General features: G+C 69.2%; 1 long non-coding RNA gene across 1 annotated transcript in view; it reads right to left on the bottom strand.

The window, feature by feature from the left end:
* Positions 1 to 275: 275 nt before the first annotated feature.
* LOC309452807 overlaps positions 276 to 16,762 on the bottom strand; it is a 33,866-nt gene continuing 17,379 nt past the window's right edge. The window contains exon 3 of the long non-coding RNA XR_014186630.1: positions 276 to 309. This is a non-coding gene — a long non-coding RNA (uncharacterized lncRNA). The remainder of the gene's footprint in view (positions 310 to 16,762) is intronic.

The raw sequence follows: 16,762 nt of genomic DNA, 5'->3' as shown, positions 1-16,762 counted from the left end.
GTCCCCCCCGGGACACCTGGGTTCCCCTCCCGGACGCCTGGGTCCCTTTGGAGACGGTCCCCCGGATGCCTGGGTCCGTTGTTCCTCCCCCTCCCGTTTCAACTGTCCTGGGGGTTGTTGCGACAGCAGGGTGGGGGATGGGGGTCCCTCCCGGACGCCTGGGTCCCCTCCCGAACTCCTGGGTCCCCCCGGACCCCTGGGTCCCCCCGGAATGGCTGTGGGAGGAGCCAAGGGGCTGCTCATGAATAAGCAGAGTCTCATTTGCATGTTTCTCACCTGGGGGAACCTCCCCAGCTGGAATTTCAGCGTCTGTGGGGAAAAATAATCCATAAAAATGCCGGTGGCAGAACCTGGAAGCGACCCCCGCTCCCCAACGAGGGACCCAGGAGTTCGGGAGGGACCCAGGAGTTCGGGAGGGGACCCAGGAGTTCGGGAGGGGACCCAGGCGTCCGGGAGGGGACCCAGGCGTCCGGGAAGGACCAAGGAGTTTGGGAGGGGACCCAGGAGTTCGGGAGGGGACCCAGGCGTCCGGGAAGGACCCAGGAGTTCGGGAGGGGACCCAGGTGTTCGGGAGGGACCCAGGCGTTCGGGAGGGGACCCAGGAGTCCGGGAAGGACCCAGGAGTTCAGGGGGGACCCAGGTGTTCAGGAGGGACCCAGGAGTCCGGGAGGGACCCAGGAGTTCAGGGGGGACCCAGGTGTTCGGGAGGGACCCAGGAGTTCGGGAAGGACCCAGGAGTTCGGGAAGGACCCAGGAGTTCGGGGGGGACCCAGGAGTTCGGGAGGGGACCCAGGCGTTCGGGAGGGGACCCAGGAGTTCGGGAGGGACCCAGGAGTCCGGGAGGGACCCAGGAGTTCAGGGGGGACCCAGGTGTTCAGGGGGGACCCAGGTGTTCGGGAGGGACCCAGGAGTTCGGGAGGGACCCAGGAGTCCGGGAGGGACCCAGGAGTTCAGGGGGGACCCAGGTGTTCAGGGGGGACCCAGGTGTTCGGGAGGGACCCAGGAGTTCGGGAGGGACCCAGGAGTCCGGGAGGGACCCAGGAGTTCAGGGGGGACCCAGGTGTTCGGGAGGGACCCAGGAGTTCGGGAGGGACCCAGGAGTTCGGGAAGGACTCAGGAGTTCGGGAGGGACCCAGGAGTTCGGGAGGGACCCAGGAGTTCGGGAGGGACCCAGGAGTTCGGGAGGGGACCAAGGAGCTCGGGAGGGACCCAGGCGTTCGGGAGGGGACCCAGGAGTCCGGGAAGGACCCAGGAGTCCGGGAGGGGACCCAGGAGTCCGGGAAGGACCCAGGAGTTCGGGAGGGGACCCAGGCGTCCGGGAAGGACCCAGGAGTTCGGGAGAGGACCCAGGAGTTCGGGAGGGGACCCAGGAGTTCGGGAGGGACCCAGGAGTTCGGAAAGGACCCAGGAGTTCGGGAGGGACCCAGGAGTTCGGGAGGGACCCAGGAGTTCGGGAGGGGACCCAGGAGTTCGGGAAGGACCCAGGAGTTCGGGAGGGACCCAGGAGTTCAGGGGGGACCCAGGAGTTCGGGAGGGGACCCAGGAGTTCGGGAGGGACCCAGGAGTTCGGGAGGGGACCCAGGAGTTCGGGAAGGACCCAGGAGTTCGGGAGGGGACCCAGGAGCTCGGGAGGGACCCAGGCGTTCGGGAGGGGACCCAAGAGTCCGGGAAGGACCCAGGAGTCCGGGAGGGGACCCAGGAGTCCGGGAAGGACCCAGGCGTCCGGGAAGGACCCAGGAGTTCGGGAAGGACCCAGGAGTCCGGGAGGGGACCCAGGAGTCCGGGAAGGACCCAGGCGTCCGGGAAGGACCCAGGAGTTCGGGAGGGGACCCAGGAGTTCGGGAGGGGACCCAGGAGTTCGGGAAGGACCCAGGAGTTCGGGAGGGACCCAGGAGTTCGGGAGGGACCCAGGAGTTCGGAAAGGACCCAGGAGTTCGGGAGGGACCCAGGAGTTCGGGAGGGACCCAGGAGCTCGGGAGGGACCCAGGAGTTCGGGAGGGGACCCAGGAGTCCGGGAAGGACCCAGGCGTCCGGGAAGGACCCAGGAGTTCGGGAGGGGACCCAGGCGTCCGGGAAGGACCCAAGAGTTCGGGAGGGGACCCAGGAGTTCGGGAGGGACCCAGGCGTTCGGGAGGGGACCCAGGAGTTCGGGAGGGACCCAGGAGTTCGGGAGGGACCCAGGTGTTCGGGAGGGACCCAGGAGTTCGGGGGGGACCCAGGAGTCCGGGAAGGACCCAGGTGTTCGGGAGGGACCCAGGAGTTCGGGAAGGACCCAGGAGTTCGGGAGGGACCCAGGAGTTCGGGAGGGGACCCAGGAGTTCAGGGGGGGACCCAGGAGTTCAGGGGGGGACCCAGGTGTTCGGGAGGGACCCAGGTGTTCGGGAGGGACCCAGGAGTTCGGGAAGGACCCAGGAGTCCGGGAAGGACCCAGGAGTTCAGGGGGGACCCAGGTGTTCGGGAGGGACCCAGGAGTTCGGGAGGGACCCAGGAGTGCCCCAAGGGACCCAGAAGTTCGGGAGGGACCCAGGAGTTCGGGAGGGGACCCAGGAGTTCGGGAGGGACCCAGGCATTCGGGAGGGGACCCAGGAGTTCGGGAGGGACCCAGGAGTTCGGGAGGGGACCCAGGAGTTCGGGAGGGGACCCAGGAGTCCGGGAGGGACCCAGGCGTTCGGGAGGGACCAGGGCGTTCGGGAGGGGACCCAGGAGTTCAGGGGGGACCCAGGTGTTCGGGAGGGACCCAGGAGTTCGGGAAGGACCCAGGAGTTCGGGAGGGACCCAGGAGTTCGGGAGGGACCCAGGAGTTCGGGAGGGGACCCAGGCGTCCGGGAGGGGACCCAGGAGTTCGGGAGGGGACCCAGGCGTCCGGGAAGGACCCAGGAGTTCGGGACGGGACCCAGGAGTTCGGGAGGGGACCTAGGAGTTCGGGGGGACCCAGGAGTTCGGGAGGGGACGTAGGAGTTCGGGAGGGGACCCAGGAGTTCGGGAGGGGACCCAGGTGTTCGGGAGGGACCCAGGAGTTCGGGAAGGACCCAGGAGTTCGGGAGGGACCCAGGAGTTCGGGAAGGACCCAGGAGTTCGGGAGGGGACCCAGGTGTTCGGGAAGGACCCAGGAGTTCGGGAAGGACCCAGGAGTTCGGGAGGGACCCAGGAGTTCGGGAAGGACCCAGGAGTTCGGGAGGGGACCCAGGAGCTCGGGAGGGACCCAGGCGTTCGGGAGGGGACCCAGGAGTTCGGGAGGGACCGAGGAGTCCGGGAGGGACCCAGGAGTCCGGGAAGGACCCAGGCGTCCGGGAAGGACCCAGGAGTTCGGGAGGGGACCCAGGAGTTCGGGAGGGACCGAGGAGTCCGGGAGGGACCCAGGAGTCCGGGAAGGACCCAGGCGTTCGGGAGGGGACCCAGGTGTTATGGAGGGACCCAGGTGTTCGGGAGGGGACCCAGGAGTTCGGGAGGGGACCCAGGAGTTCGGGGGGACCCAGGTGTTCGGGAAGGACCCAGGAGTTCGGGAGGGGACCCAGGAGTTCGGGAGGGGACCCAGGAGTTCGGGAAGGACCCAGGAGTTCGGGAAGGACCCAGGAGTTCGGGAAGGACCCAGGTGTTCGGGAGGGACCCAGGAGTTCGGGAGGGGACCCAGGAGGTCGGGAAGGACCCAGGAGTTCGGGAGGGGACCCAGGAGCTCGGGAGGGACCAAGGCGTTCGGGAGGGGACCCAGGAGTCCGGGAAGGACCCAGGAGTCCGGGAGGGGACCCAGGAGTCCGGGAAGGACCCAGGCGTCCGGGAAGGACCCAGGAGTTCGGGAGGGGACCCAGGCGTCCGGGAAGGACCCAAGAGTTCGGGAGGGGACCCAGGAGTTCGGGAGGGACCCAGGCGTTCGGGAGGGGACCCAGGCGTTCGGGAGGGGACCCAGGAGTCCGGGAGGGGACCCAGGAGTTCGGGAGGGACCCAGGTGTTCGGGAGGGACCCAGGAGTCCGGGAAGGACCCAGGAGTTCGGGAGGGGACCCAGGAGTTCGGGAGGGACCCAGGAGTTCGGGGGGGGACCCAGGAGTTCAGGGGGGACCCAGGAGTTCGGGGGGGACCCAGGAGTTCGGGAGGGGACCCAGGAGTTCGGGAGGGGACCCAGCAGTTCAGGGGGGACCCAGGTGTTCGGGAGGGACCCAGGAGTTCGGGAGGGGACCCAGGAGTGAGCCAAGGGACCCAGGAGTCCGGGAGGGACCCAGGAGCTCGGGAGGGGACCTAGGAGTTCGGGAGGGGACCCAGGAGTTCGGGAGGGACCCAGGAGTTCGGGAGGGACCCAGGCGTTCGGGAGGGGACGCAGGAGTTCAGGGGGGACCCAGGAGTTCGGGAAGGACCCAGGAGTTCGGGAAGGACCCAGGAGTTCGGGAGGGACCCAGGAGTTCGGGAGGGACCCAGGAGTTCGGGGGGGGACCCAGGCGTCCGGGAGGGGACCCAGGAGTTCGGGAGGGGACCCAGGCGTCCGGGAAGGACCCAGGAGTTCGGGACGGGACCCAGGAGTTCGGGAGGGGACCTAGGAGTTCGGGGGGACCCAGGAGTTCGGGAGGGGACCCAGGAGTTCAGGGGGGACCCAGGAGTTCGGGAGGGACCCAGGAGTTCGGGAAGGACCCAGGAGTTCGGGAGGGTCCCAGGAGTTCGGGGGGGACCCAGGAGTTCGGGAGGGACCCAGGAGTTCGGGAGGGACCCAGGAGTTCGGGAGGGGACCCAGGAGTGCCCCAAGGGACCCAGGAGTCCGGGAGGGACCCAGGAGCTCGGGAGGGACCCAGGAGCTCGGGAGGGACCCAGGCGTTCGGGAGGGGACCGAGGAGTCCGGGAAGGACCCAGGAGTCCGGGAGGGGACCCAGGAGTCCGGGAAGGACCCAGGCGTCCGGGAAGGACCCAGGAGTTCGGGAGGAGACCCAGGCGTCCGGGAAGGACCCAGGAGTTCGGGAGGTGACCCAGGAGTTCGGGAGGGACCCAGGCGTTCGGGAGGGGACCCAGGCGTTCGGGAGGGACCCAGGCGTCCGGGAGGGGACCCAGGCGTTCGGGAGGGGACCCAGGCGTTCGGGAGGGGACTCAGGCGTTCGGGAGGGACCCAGGAGTCCGGGAGGGACCCAGGAGTTCGGGAGGGACCCAGGAGTTCGGGAGGGGACCCAGGCGTTCGGGAGGGGACCCAGGAGTTCAGGGGGGACCCAGGTGTTCAGGGGGGACCCAGGTGTTCGGGGGGGACCCAGGTGTTCGGGAGGGACCCAGGAGTTCGGGAGGGACCCAGGAGTTCGGGAGGGGACCCAGGAGTTCGGGAAGGACCCAGGAGTTCGGGAGGGGACCCAGGCGTCCGGGAGGGGACCCAGGAGTTCGGGAGGGGACCCAGGCGTCCGGGAAGGACCCAGGAGTCCGGGAAGGACCCAGGAGTTCGGGAAGGACCCAGGAGTTCGGGAGGGACCCAGGTGTTCGGGAGCGACCCAGGAGTTCGGGAGGGACCCAGGAGTGCCCCAAGGGACCCAGGAGTTCGGGAGGGGACCCAGGCGTCCGGGAGGGGACCCAGGAGTTCAGGGGGGACCCAGGTGTTCAGGAGGGACCCAGGAGTTCGGGAAGGACCCAGGAGTTCGGGAGGGACCCAGGAGTTCGGGAGGGGACCCAGGAGTTCGGGAGGGACCCAGGAGTTCGGGAGGGACCCAGGCGTACGGGAAGGACCCAGGAGTTCGGGAGGGACCCAGGAGTTCGGGAGGGACCCAGGAGTTCAGGGGGGACCCAGGTGTTCGGGAGGGACCCAGGAGTTCGGGAGGGACCCAGGAGTGCCCCAAGGGACCCAGGAGTTCGGGAGGGACCCAGGAGTTCGGTAGGGGACCCAGGAGTTCAGGGGGGGACCCAGGTGTTCGGGAGGGACCCAGGAGTTCGGGAGGGGACCCAGGCGTCCGGGAGGGGACGCAGGCGTCCGGGAGGGGACCCAGGAGTTCGGGAGGGGACCCAGGAGTTCGGGAAGGACCCAGGAGTTCGGGAGGGACCCAGGAGTTCGGGAGGGACCCAGGAGTTCGGGAGGGGGCCAAGGAGCTCGGGAGGGACGCAGGAGTTCGGGAGGGACCCAGGAGTTCGGGAGGGACCCAGGAGTTCGGGAAGGACCCAGGAGTTCGGGAGGGGACCCAGGCGTCCGGGAAGGACCCAGGAGTTCGGGAGGGACCCAGGAGTTCGGGAGGGACCCAGGAGTTCAGGGGGGACCCAGGTGTTCGGGAGGGACCCAGGAGTTCGGGAGGGACCCAGGAGTGCCCCAAGGGACCCAGGTGTTCGGGAGGGACCCAGGAGTTCGGGAGGGACCCAGGAGTTCGGGAGGGGACCCAGGAGTTCAGGGGGGACCCAGGAGTTCGGGAGGGACCCAGGAGTTCGGGAGGGACCCAGGTGTTCGGGAGGGACCCAGGAGTTCGGGGGGGGACCCAGGAGTTCGGGGGGGGACCCAGGAGTGCCCCAAGGGACCCAGGAGTGCCCCAAGGGACCCAGGAGTTCGGGAGGGGACCCAGGCGTCCGGGAAGGACCCAGGAGTTCGGGAGGGGACCCAGGAGTTCGGGAGGGGACCCAGGAGTTCGGGAGGGACCCAGGAGTCCGGGAGGGACCCAGGAGTTCGGTAGGGGACCCAGGAGTCCGGGAAGGACCCAGGAGTTCGGGAGGGGACCCAGGAGTTCGGGAGGGGACCCAGGAGTTCGGGAGGGACCCAGGAGTTCGGGAGGGGACCCAGGAGTTCGGGAGGGGACCCAGCAGTTCAGGGGGGACCCAGGTGTTCGGGAGGGACCCAGGAGTTCGGGAGGGGACCCAGGAGTCCGGGAGGGGACCCAGGAGTTCGGGAGGGGACCCAGGAGTCCGGGAAGGACCCAGGCGTCCGGGAAGGACCCAGGAGTTCGGGAGGGGACCCAGGAGTTCGGGAGGGACCCAGGAGTTCGGGAGGGACCCAGGAGTTCTGGAGGGGACCCAGGAGTTCAGGGGGGGACCCAGGAGTTCGGGAAGGACACAGGAGTTCGGGAAGGACACAGGAGTTCGGGAAGGACCCAGGTGTTCGGGAGGGACCCAGGAGTTCGGGAAGGACACAGGAGTTCGGGAAGGACCCAGGAGTTGGGGAGGGACCCAGGAGTTCAGGGGGGACCCGGGTGTTCGGGAGGGACCCAGGAGTTCAGGGGGGACCCAGGTGTTCGGGAGGGACCCAGGAGTTCAGGAGGGGACCCAGGAGTTCAGGGGGGACCCAGGAGTTCGGGAGGGGACCCAGGAGTTCGGGAGGGACCCAGGAGTTCGGGAGGGACCCAGGAGTTCGGGAAGGACCCAGGAGTTCGGGAGGGACCCAGGAGTTCGGGAAGGACCCAGGAGTTCGGGTGGGACCCAGGAGTTCGGGAGGAACCCAGGAGGTCGGGAGGGACCCAGGAGCTCGGGAGGGACCCAGGTGTTCGGGAAGGACCCAGGAGTTCGGGAAGGACCCAGGAGGTCGGGGGGGACCCAGGAGGTCGGGGGGGACCCAGGAGTTCGGGAGGGGACCCAGGTGTTCAGGAAGGACCCAGGAGTTTGGGAGGGGACCCAGGAGTTCGGGAGGGACCCAGGTGTTCGGGAAGGACCCAGGAGGTCGGGAAGGACCCAGGAGGTCGGGGGGGACCCAGGAGTTCGGGAGGGACCCAGGAGTTCGGGAGGGGACCCAGGAGTTCAGGGGGGACCCAGGAGTCTGGGAGGGACCCAGGAGTTCGGGAGGGACCCAGGTGTTCGGGAAGGACCCATGAGTTCGGGAGGGACCCAGGAGTTCGGGAGGGACCCAGGAGTGCCCCAAGGGACCCAGGAGTTCAGGGGGGACCCAGGTGTTCAGGAGGGACCCAGGTGTTCGGGGGGACCCAGGTGTTCGGGAGGGACCCAGGAGTTCGGGAGGGGACCGAGGAGTCCGGGAAGGACCCAGGAGATCGGGAGGGGACCCAGGAGTTCGGGAGGGACCCAGGAGTCCGGGAGGGGACCCAGGAGTCCGGGAGGGGACCCAGGAGTTCGGGAAGGACCCAGGAGTTCAGGAAGGACCCAGGAGTTCAGGAAGGACCCAGGAGTTCGGGAGGGGACCCAGGAGTTCGGGAGGGACCCAGGAGTTCGGGAGGGGACCCAGGAGCTCGGGAGGGACCCAGGCGTTCGGGAGGGGACCCAGGAGTTCGGGAGGGACCGAGGAGTCCGGGAGGGACCCAGGAGTCCGGGAAGGACCCAGGCGTCCGGGAAGGACCCAGGAGTTCGGGAGGGGACCCAGGAGTTCGGGAGGGACCGAGGAGTCCGGGAGGGACCCAGGAGTCCGGGAAGGACCCAGGAGTTCGGGGGGACCCAGGAGTTCAGGGGGGACCCAGGTGTTCTGGAGGGACCCAGGAGTTCGGGAGGGACCCAGGTGTTCTGGAGGGACCCAGGAGTTCGGGAGGGACCCAGGTGTTCGGGAAGGACCCAGGAGTCCGGGAGGGACCCAGGAGTCCGGGAATGACCCAGGTGTTCGGGAGGGGACCCAGGAGTTCAGGGGGGACCCAGGCGTCCGGGAAGGACCCAGGAGTTCGGGAGGGGACCCAGGCGTTCGGGAGGGGACCCAGGCGTCCGGGAGGGGACCCAGGCGTTCGGGAGGGGACCCAGGAGTTCGGGAAGGACCCAGGAGTTCGGGAAGGACCCAGGAGTTCGGGAGGGACCCAGGAGTTCGGGAAGGACCCAGGAGTTCGGGAGGGACCCAGGAGTTCGGGAGGGACCCAGGAGTTCGGGAGGGGACCCAGGAGTTCAGGGGGGAGCCAGGTGTTCGGGAGGGACCCAGGAGTTCGGGAAGGACCCAGGAGTTCGGGGGGGACCCAGGCGTTCAGGAGGGACCCCGGAGTTCGGGGGGACCCAGGAGTTCGGGAAGGACCCAGGAGTTCGGGGGGGACCCAGGCGTTCGGGGGGGACCCAGGAGTTCAGGGGGGACCCAGGAGTTCGGGAGGGACCCAGGAGTCCGGGAGGGACCCAGGAGTCCGGGAAGGACCCAGGCGTTCGGGAGGGGACCCAGGAGTTCAGGGGGGACCCAGGTGTTCGGGAAGGACCCAGGAGTTCGGGAGGGACCCAGGAGTTCGGGGGGGGACCCAGGAGTTCAGGGGGGACCCAGGTGTTCGGGAGGGACCCAGGAGTTCGGGAGGGACCCAGGAGTTCGGGAGGGGACCCAGGCGTCCGGGAGGGGACCCAGGAGTTCGGGAGGGGACCCAGGAGTTCGGGGGGACCCAGGCGTCCGGGAGGGGACCCAGGAGTTCGGGAGGGGACCCAGGAGTTCGGGAGGGACCCAGGCATCCGGGAGGGGACCCAGGAGTTCGGGAGGGGACCCAGGCGTCCGGGAAGGACCCAGGAGTTCGGGAGGGGACCCAGGAGTTCGGGGGAACCCAGGAGTCCGGGACGGGACCCAGGAGTTCGGGAGGGACCCAGGAGTTCGGGAGGGACCCAGGTGTTCGGGAGGGACCCAGGTGTTCGGGAGGGACCCAGGAGTTCGGGAAGGACCCAGGAGTTCGGGAGGGACCCAGGAGTTCGGGAAGGACCCAGGAGTTCGGGAAGGACCCAGGAGTTCGGGAGGGACCCAGGAGTTCGGGAGGGGACCCAGGCGTTCGGGAGGGGACCCAGGAGTTCGGGAGGGGACTCAGCAGTTCAGGGGGGACCCAGGTGTTCGGGAGGGACCCAGGAGTTCGGGAGGGGACCCAGGAGTGCCCCAAGGGACCCAGGAGTCCGGGAGGGACCCAGGAGTCCGGGAGGGGACCCAGGAGTCCGGGAAGGACCCAGGCGTCCGGGAAGGACCCAGGAGTTCGGGAGGGGACCCAGGCGTCCGGGAAGGACCCAGGAGTTCGGGAGGGGACCCAGGCGTTCGGGAGGGACCCAGGCGTCCGGGAGGGGACCCAGGCGTTCGGGAGGGGACCCAGGAGTTCGGGGGGGACCCAGGAGTTCAGGGGGGACCCAGGTGTTCGGGAGGGACCCAGAAGTTCGGGAAGGACCCAGGAGTTCGGGAGGGACCCAGGAGTTCGGGGGGGACCCAGGAGTTCGGGGGGGACCCAGGAGTTCGGGGGGGGACCCAGGAGTTCAGGGGGGACCAAGGAGTTCGGGGGGGACCCAGGAGTTCGGGAGGGACCCAGGAGTTCGGGAAGGACCCAGGAGTTCGGGAGGAACCCAGGAGTTCGGGGGGGACCCAGGAGTTCGGGAGGGACCCAGGAGTTCGGGAGGGACCCAGGAGTTTGGTAGGGGACCCAGGAGTCCGGGAAGGACCCAGGAGTCCGGGAAGGACCCAGGAGTTCGGGAAGGACCCAGGAGTTCGGGAGGGACCCAGGAGTTCGGGAGGGACCCAGGAGTTCGGGAGGGGACCCAGGAGTTCGGGGAGTTCGGGAGGGACCCAGGAGTTCGGGAGGGGACCCAGGAGTTCGGGAGGGACCCAGGAGTTCGGGAGGGGACCCAGCAGTTCAGGGGGGACCCAGGTGTTCGGGAGGGACCCAGGAGTCCGGGAGGGGACCAAGGAGTCCGGGAAGGACCCAGGCGTCCGGGAAGGACCCAGGAGTTCGGGAGGGGACCCAGGAGTCCGGGAAGGACCCAGGCGTCCGGGAAGGACCCAGGAGTTCGGGAGTGGACCCAGGCGTCCGGGAAGGACCCAGGAGTTCGGGAGGGGACCCAGGAGTTCGGGAGGGACCCAGGCGTTCGGGATGACCCAGGCGTCCGGGAGGGGACCCAGGCGTTCTGGAGGGACCCAGGCGTTCTGGAGGGACCCAGGAGTTCGGGAGGGACCCAGGTGTTCAGGAGGGGACCCAGGAGTCCGGGAGGGGACCCAGGTGTTCGGGAGGGAACCAGGAGTTCGGGAAGGACCCAGGAGTTCGGGAAGGACCCAGGAGTTCGGGGGGGACCCAGGAGTTCGGGAGGGACCCAGGAGTTCGGGAAGGACCCAGGAGTTCGGGAGGGGACCCAGGAGTTCGGGAGGGGACCCAGGAGTTCGGGAAGGACCCAGGAGTTCGGGAGGGGACCCAGGCGTCCGGGAGGGGACCCAGGCGTCCGGGAGGGACCCAGGAGTTCGTGAGGGACCGAGGAGTTCGGGAGGGGACCCAGGAGATCGGGAGGGGACCCAGGAGTTCGGGAGGGGACCCAGGAGTTCGGGAGGGACCGAGGAGTTCAGGGGGGACCCAGGAGGGCCCCAAGGGACCCAGGAGTTCGGGAGGGACCCAGGAGTTCGGGAGGGGACCCAGGAGTTCAGGTGGGACCCAGGCGTTCGGGATGACCCAGGCGTCCGGGAGGGGACCCAGGCGTTCTGGAGGGACCCAGGCGTTCTGGAGGGACCCAGGAGTTCGGGAGGGACCCAGGTGTTCAGGAGGGGACCCAGGAGTCCGGGAGGGGACCCAGGTGTTCGGGAGGGAACCAGGAGTTCGGGAAGGACCCAGGAGTTCGGGAAGGACCCAGGAGTTCGGGGGGGACCCAGGAGTTCGGGAGGGACCCAGGAGTTCGGGAAGGACCCAGGAGTTCGGGAGGGGACCCAGGAGTTCGGGAGGGGACCCAGGTGTTCAGGAGGGACCCAGGTGTTCGGGAGGGACCCAGGAGTTCGGGAGGGACCCAGGAGTTCGGGAGGGGACCCAGGAGTTCGGGAAGGACCCAGGAGTTCGGGAGGGGACCCAGGCGTCCGGGAGGGGACCCAGGCGTCCGGGAAGGACCCAGGAGTTCGGGAGTGGACCCAGGCGTCCGGGAAGGACCCAGGAGTTCGGGAGGGGACCCAGGAGTTCGGGAGGGACCCAGGCGTTCGGGATGACCCAGGCGTCCGGGAGGGGACCCAGGCGTTCTGGAGGGACCCAGGAGTTCGGGAGGGACCCAGGTGTTCAGGAGGGGACCCAGGAGTCCGGGAGGGGACCCAGGTGTTCGGGAGGGAACCAGGAGTTCGGGAAGGACCCAGGAGTTCGGGAAGGACCCAGGAGTTCGGGGGGGACCCAGGAGTTCGGGAAGGACCCAGGAGTTCGGGAGGGACCCAGGAGTTCGGGAAGGACCCAGGAGTTCGGGAGGGGACCCAGGAGTTCGGGAGGGGACCCAGGTGTTCAGGAGGGACCCAGGTGTTCGGGAGGGACCCAGGAGTTCGGGAGGGACCCAGGAGTTCGGGAGGGGACCCAGGAGTTCGGGAAGGACCCAGGAGTTCGGGAGGGGACCCAGGCGTCCGGGAGGGGACCCAGGCGTCCGGGAGGGACCCAGGAGTTCGTGAGGGACCGAGGAGTTCGGGAGGGGACCCAGGAGATCGGGAGGGGACCCAGGAGTTCGGGAGGGGACCCAGGAGTTCAGTGGGGACCGAGGTGTTCGGGAGGGACCCAGGAGTTCAAGAAGGACCCAGGAGTCCGGGAGGGACCCAGGAGTTCGGGAGGGGACCCAGGAGTTCGGGAGGGGACCCAGGAGTTCGGGAGGGACCGAGGAGTTCAGGGGGGACCCAGGAGGGCCCCAAGGGACCCAGGAGTTCGGGAGGGACCCAGGAGTTCGGGAGGGGACCCAGGAGTTCAGGGGGGACCCAGGAGTTCGGGAGGGGACCCAGGAGTTCAGGGGGGGACCCAGGTGTTCGGGAGGGACCCAGGAGTGCCCCAAGGGACCCAGGAGTTCGGGAGGGACCCAGGAGTTCGGGAGGGACCCAGGAGTTCGGGAGGGGACCCAGGAGTTCAGGGGGGACCCAGGTGTTCGGGAGGGACCCAAGTGTTCGGGAAGGACCCAGGAGTTCGGGAGGGACCCAGGAGTTCGGGAGGGGACCCAGGAGTTCGGGAGGGGACCCAGGCGTCCGGGAGGGGACCCAGGAGTTCGGGAGGGGACCCAGGCGTCCGGGAAGGACCCAGGAGTCCGGGAGGGACCCAGGAGTTCAGGGGGGACCCAGGTGTTCGGGAGGGACCCAGGAGTTCGGGAGGGACCCAGGAGTTCGGGAGAGGACCCAGGAGTTCGGGAGAGGACCCAGGAGTTCGGGAGGGACCCGGGAGTTCAGGGGGGACCCAGGTGTTCGGGAAGGAACCAGGAGTTCGGGAAGGACCCAGGAGTTCGGGGGGGACCCAGGTGTTCGGGAGGGACCCAGGAGTTCGGGAGGGGACCCAGGAGTTCGGGGAGTTCGGGAGGGACCCAGGAGTTCGGGAGGGGACCCAGGAGTTCGGGAGGGGACCCAGGTGTTCGGGAAGGACCCAGGAGTTCGGGAAGGACCCAGGAGTTCGGGAGGGACCCAGGAGTTCGGGAGGGACCCAGGTGTTCGGGAGGGACCCAGGAGTTCGGGAGGGACCCAGGAGTTCGGGAGGGACCCAGGAGTGCCCCAAGGGACCCAGGAGTTCGGGAGGGACCCAGGAGTTCGGGAGGGGACCCAGGAGTTCGGGAGGGACCCAGGTGTTCGGGAGGGACCCAGGAGTTCGGGAAGGACCCAGGAGTTCGGGAGGGACCCAGGAGTTCGGGGGGGACCCAGGTGTTCGGGAGGGACCCAGGAGTTCGGGAAGGACCCAGGAGTCCGGGAAGGACCCAGGCGTCCGGGAAGGACCCAGGAGTCCGGGAAGGACCCAGGAGTTCGGGAGGGACCCAGGAGTTCAGGGGGGACCCAGGTGTTCGGGAGGGACCCAGGAGTGGCCCAAGGGACCCAGGAGTTCGGGAGGGACCCAGGAGTGCCCCAAGGGACCCAGGAGTTCGGGAGGGACCCAGGAGTTCGGGAGGGACCCAGGAGTTCGGGAGGGGACCCAGGAGTTCAGGGGGGACCCAGGAGTTCGGGAGGGACCCAGGAGTTCGGGAGGGACCCAGGAGTTCGGGAGGGGACCCAGGCGTCTGGGAGGGGACCCAGGCGTCCGGGAGGGGACCCAGGAGTTCGGGAGGGGACCCAGGCGTCCGGGAGGGGACCCAGGAGTTCGGGAGGGGACCCAGGAGTTCGGGGGGACCCAGGCGTCCGGGAGGGGACCCAGGAGTTCGGGAGGGGACCCAGGAGTTCGGGAGGGACCCAGGTGTTCGGGAGGGACCCAGGAGGTCGGGGGGGACCCAGGAGGTCGGGGGGGACCCAGGAGTTCGGGAGGGACCCAGGAGTTCGTGAAGGACCCAGGAGTCCGGGAGGGGACCCAGGAGTCCGGGAAGGACCCAGGCGTCCGGGAAGGACCCAGGAGTTCGGGAGGGGACCCAGGCGTCCGGGAAGGACCCAGGAGTTCGGGAGGGGACCCAGGCGTTCGGGAGGGACCCAGGCGTCCGGGAGGGGACCCAGGCGTTCGGGAGGGGACCCAGGAGTTCGGGAGGGACCCAGGAGTCCGGGAGGGACCCAGGAGTCCGGGAGGGACCCAGGAGTTCAGGGGGGACCCAGGTGTTCGGGAGGGACCCAGGTGTTCGGGAGGGACCCAGGTGTTCGGGAGGGACCCAGGAGTTCGGGAGGGGACCCAGGAGTTCGGGAGGGGACCCAGGAGTTCGTGAGGGACCCAGGAGTTCGGGAAGGACCCAGGAGTTCGGGAGGGACCCAGGAGTTCGGGAAGGACCCAGGAGTTCGGGAGGGACCCAGGAGTTCGGGAAGGACCCAGGAGTTCGGGAGGGACCCAGGAGTTCAGGAAGGACCCAGGAGTTCGGGAAGGACCCAGGAGTTCGGGAGGGACCCAGGCGTTCGGGAGGGGACCCAGGAGTTCGGGAGGGGACCCAGGCGTTCGGGAGGGACCCAGAAGTTCGGGAGGGACCCAGGAGTTCGGGAGGGACCCAGGAGTTCGGGAGGGGACCCAGGAGTTCGGGAGGGGACCCAGGCATTCGGGAGGGGACACAGGCGTTCAGGGGGGACCCAGGAGTTCGGGAGGGACCCAGGAGTTCGGGAGGGACCCAGCAGTTCGGGAGGGGACCCAGGCGTCCGGGAGGGGACCCAGGAGTTCGGGAGGGGACCCAGGCGTCCGGGAAGGACCCAGGAGTTCGGGAGGGGACCCAGGAGTTCGGGAGGGACCCAGGAGTTCGGGAGGGACCCAGGAGTCCGGGAAGGACCCAGGAGTTCGGGAGGGGACCCAGCAGTTCGGGAGGGGACCCAGGAGTCCGGGAAGGAGGGACCCAGGAGTTTGGGAGGGGACCCAGGAGTTCGGGAGGGACCCAGGAGTTCGGGAAGGACCCAGGAGTTCGGGAGGGACCCAGGAGTTCGGGAGGGGACCCAGGAGTCCGGGAAGGACCCAGGGGTCCGGGAAGGACCCAGGAGTTCGGGAGGGGACCCAGGCGTCCGGGAAGGACCCAGGAGTTCGGGAGGGGACCCAGGAGTTCGGGAGGGGACCCAGGAGTTCGGGAGGGACCCAGGAGTTCGGGAGGGACCCAGGAGTTCGGGAGGGGACCCAGGAGTTCAGGGGGGAGCCAGGTGTTCGGGAGGGACCCAGGAGTTCGGGAGGGACCCAGGAGTCCGGGAAGGACCCAGGCGTCCGGGAAGGACCCAGGAGTTCGGGAGGGGACCCAGACGTCCGGGAAGGACCCAGGAGTTCGGGAGGGGACCCAGGAGTTCGGGAGGGACCCAGGCGTTCAGGAGGGGACCGAGGAGTCCGGGAAGGACCCAGGAGTCCGGGAGGGGACCCAGGAGTCCGGGAAGGACCCAGGCGTCCGGGAAGGACCCAGGAGTTCGGGAGGGGACCCAGGCGTCCGGGAAGGACCCAGGAGTTCGGGAGGGGACCCAGGAGTTCGGGAGGGGACCCAGGCGTTCGGGAGGGGACCCAGGCATTCGGGAGGGACCCAGGCGTCCGGGTGGGGACCCAGGAGTTCGGGAGGGGACCCAGGAGTTCGGGAGGGACCCAGGAGTTCGGGAGGGACCCAGGAGTTCGGGAGGGGACCCAGGAGTTCGGGAGGGGACCCAGGAGTTCGGGAGAGGACCCAGGAGTGCCCCAAGGGACCCAGGAGTTCGGGAGGGACCCAGGAGTTCGGGAGGGGACCCAGGAGTTCAGGGGGGACCCAGGTGTTCGGGAGGGACCCAGGTGTTCGGGAGGGACCCAGGAGTTCGGGAGGGGACCCAGGAGTTCGGGAGGGGACCCAGGAGTTCGGGAGGGGACCCAGGCGTCCGGGAAGGACCCAGGAGTCCGGGAGGGACCCAGGAGTTCAGAGGGGACCCAGGAGTTCGGGAGGGGACCCAGGAGTTCGGGAGGGACCCAGGAGTTCGGGAGGGGACCCAGGAGTTCGGGAGGGACCCAGGAGTTCGGGAGGGGACCCAGGAGTTCGGGAGGGACCCAGGAGTTCGGGAGGGACCCAGGAGTTCGGGAGGGACCCAGGTGTTCGGGAAGGACCCAGGAGTCCGGGAAGGACCCAGGAGTTCGGGAAGGACCCAGGAGTTCAGGGGGGACCCAGGTGTTCGGGAAGGACCCAGGAGTCCGGGAAGGACCCAGGAGTTCGGGAAGGACCCAGGAGTTCAGGGGGGACCCAGGTGTTCGGGAGGGACCCAGGAGTTCGGGAGGGACCCAGGAGTGCCCCAAGGGACCCAGGAGTTTGGGAGGGACCCAGGAGTTCGGGAAGGACCCAGGAGTTCGGGAGGGACCCAGGAGTTCGGGAGGGACCCAGGAGTTCGGGAAGGACCCAGGAGTTCGGGAGGGACCCAGGAGTTCGGGAGGGACCCAGGAGTTCGGGAGGGGACCCAGGAGCTCGGGAGGGACCCAGGAGTTCGGGAGGGACCCAGGAGTCCGGGAAGGACCCAGGAGTCCGGGAGGGGACCCAGGAGTTCGGGAGGGGACCCAGCAGTTCAGGGGGGACCCAGGTGTTCGGGAGGGACCCAGGAGTTCGGGAGGGGACCCAGGAGTCCGGGAGGGACCCAGGAGCTCGGGAGGGACCCAGGCGTTCGGGAGGGGACCCAGG

The sequence above is a fragment of the Streptopelia decaocto genome (genome assembly GCF_964273445.1).
Source record: "Streptopelia decaocto genome assembly, contig: HAP1_SCAFFOLD_487, whole genome shotgun sequence".
NCBI lineage: Eukaryota > Metazoa > Chordata > Aves > Columbiformes > Columbidae > Streptopelia > Streptopelia decaocto.
This window is presented reverse-complemented; position numbering and strand designations above follow the sequence as displayed.